A 2986-nucleotide genomic window follows, 5' to 3' on the forward strand; every position below is an offset into this window, starting at 1 on the left:
ACACCGGGCAAACATAGGGGGCGCCGCCTGAAACTAGCGTTGATTAAAAATCAACGTGCAATCCGTCGAAACCACTTTTTTCCTTTTTCTTTGTTTTCGAAATTCGCGGTTCCACTGCGCGAAAAACGCGATCGTCTCGAACTCCCCCCCCGGAATCGAGAATCGGCGCGCACCAGCCTCCTCCTCCACCACTTGTCCGCGTTCGAGATACGAACCCGTTAATGAACTCCCGCTGCGCGGGGCCGCCCGTTCCTCAGCCATCGGGGAGGGAATCCCCGCGGAGTTCGTCATTACCGAATCAAAATTAAAGGCAAAGATCCGGGGAAGGGTCGGTAAGGATCGCTCCGTTCGGCTTATTAGCCGCGTACGTACCCCGTTTCGCTAATGGATACGAGACGGGTTCGATCGAAAGGCAGAAATAAAATCTGCTGCTTCCGAAAGGGAGCGATCCTCTCCTCGATTTGGAAAACGCACGCCCTCGAGGAGTATCGTATAGATTTCGTTTAAGTTTAAGTTTAATTTCTCATCACCTTCTTCCATCTCTCTGGAAGTCTCGTTGTTCCCTCTTTCCAAAATTGGTGGAAACTTACAAAATATCCCTCGAGCTGCGTTTCTATTTCGCTTACGGATTGGAACCGTTTATCATTGAATTTTTTAATGGCAGGGACAAGTACGTAGAAAAGTATCGTCGCGATGAGAAACGACACCTCGTCGGTTCGCCAATTCTTCTACTTTCTTCTACTTTTAATTTATCGAGCTGATCGCAATATTTTGAATTAGTCTCACCTTGAGAAGGGAGGTAGATTGCACCTTTCCAACCAAATGAGAAACAAAAGAACTTTCTTGAAAAACTTTCTTGAAAATCCAAGAAAGAATCCGTTTCACGAAGAAGCAAATCCACGTATATATATATATATACATATTTGAATGAGCGGATAGAGGAAGGAAAGTTTGCCAAGTTTCGCACGAATCTGGCGACGTCTTATTAAAATTCAGGCGAGACGAGATAGGAACGAAAACGGAGTGTACGCGTACAAAGAAAATGCGGAATTACCCTTGACGTTTCTGGTAAGGAAGGGGAGGGGGTTGAAGCTGTCGGTCCTCGGGAAGCGGGGCGCTCGCTAATTATTCGCGACTAGGAGCACGGCCCGGCCGCGCTCGGTAACCCGTAGGCACGCGTAATGAAATCCATGATGTATTAACACGGGCGTAAAGGCTCCGCTCGCTTCTACCAGGTGTCTACTCACGCGAGGCTAGGTAAACGCGCGCGGCTGAACGCACGCCGGCGCGCGTAAACGCGCACGCAAACGCTCCACCATGCTTGGATATACCGTGAAGGCGGCGGGGCCTTTGCCTCGCGCTTGCCCCTAATATTCGACTAATTAGAAATTTAATAACACCGTGGCGGTTGTTACGAGCTTACGACGACGACGACGACGACGACGACGACGACGAGAATCACCCCTTTCCTTCCCTTAATTTCAACCTTTTCCTTCTTCCTTCTTTCCTTTCTTTCTTTTCCTTCCTCTTCGACTCCTCTTTCCCTCGCATCATCCTATGTTCGAAATTTCGGCCAGGACGGGCGGAGGAATCGAAACGGAGGCGGATCGAGATATCCATCGGTCGCGACTTAATCGACTCGTATTACCAATTAAAATTTAATCATCCTCGAAATTAAGTCGTTACGATGTCGAAGACGCGCCTCGGAGATAGAGATAGAGAGAGAGAGAGAGAGAGAGCGTTTATTACTTCGATATCGTTGATCGTGAGTGGAAAGGTATTCGCATCCCGATGACGAATAAAATTTCGTAGCCTCGTAAAATCGGTGGTCGAAACGAGCCCCAACAACAACGTTTCCAGATATTCGCCTTCGCGTCTCGTATTGGAAACCGACGCCCTAACCTCGTAGACGGAGAAGGAAGAACGAAGAAGAGACAAAGACATAAAGAGAGATCCTCCTCTCCTCGCTCTTCCTCCATTCCGCTTAACGCGGCCGTAACTTATCGCTCGTAGACGCGCGGTATTTCTCTCCGGCTCTTTGAAAGCATTTTCTCATTAAAAAATTAAGGTTCGAGGGGTCGAGGATGGGGGAGAGAGAGGGGGGACCCGGTTTCGCGGGTTTGCGGGGCGGAGGTGGTTTGGGGCGAGTCGGTAAGTGCTCTGCGGCTCCCAGATGCGCCCAATATTATGCTTAATGATATTAACTTCTTACTTAATGGTCCGCGGTTCGATTCGAGGTGCGAAGAGGAGGCGCCTCCCGCCCTTTCTCCCGGGGAGAAAGAAAAAGGAACTACACCCGGGAGAATAATTTGCGGGACGAGGAAAGAAACGTGGGTACTTCGGGGAAGGGGGAGTGTGGGAGAAGGAGGCAGGGTGTCTAATCGTCCGGGAAACACCCATTTTTGGACGTCTTGCTTGGCCTCGCCTCGCGTCGTGGAAAATAAATTCGTAAATACAATCACCCCCTCCTCCTCCTCCTCTCTGTAAAATAATTTCCTTGGCCGACCCATTAGAGCGACCCCCTTCGAGGGCACCATTGTCCCCGAGATTCCCCGGGACGGGAAAGAAAGAAAGGAAGGAAGGAAGGAAAAGAAATTTGAATTTACAACGGTTGTAGGAATTTGCAAATAGGTGGATGACAGTCGGAGCCGTGGGGCGTTTATCTCGATAAAGGCCGCGAATCTTAACGATTGCCGGCCGAGCTACCGGACCCACGAGGGCTTCGAACAATATACAAGGAGGCAGGATTAAAAGTTTCGCGAGGGGCATAAAGGGGCTGGCTGGCTCGTGTAGCTTAACGAACCGAGATCCTCGTAAAACGTCGTAACGTTCGAGGAAGGAAAGGAAAAATAAAGAAAAGGCGTCTCGCGAGTTGGAACGCGGCGATTGCGGCCGAGACTTGGAAACGAACAATGTAATACGAGAAACTCGCGCGATCCAGCTCCCATCCTGGGACGGATGGAAAGAGGATACACGGTGGTGTCTA

At 50.0% G+C, this 2986-nt stretch overlaps 1 protein-coding gene across 1 annotated transcript in view; it reads left to right on the forward strand.

The window, feature by feature from the left end:
* The window catches only part of LOC102677025, a 20876-nt gene that overhangs the window by 17377 nt on the left and 513 nt on the right, over positions 1–2986 (forward strand). The gene's annotated exons all lie outside the window — the stretch shown is intronic.

The sequence above is a fragment of the Apis dorsata genome, unplaced genomic scaffold (genome assembly GCF_000469605.1).
Source record: "Apis dorsata unplaced genomic scaffold, Apis dorsata 1.3 scaffold_902, whole genome shotgun sequence".
Classification (NCBI taxonomy): Eukaryota; Metazoa; Arthropoda; class Insecta; order Hymenoptera; family Apidae; genus Apis; species Apis dorsata.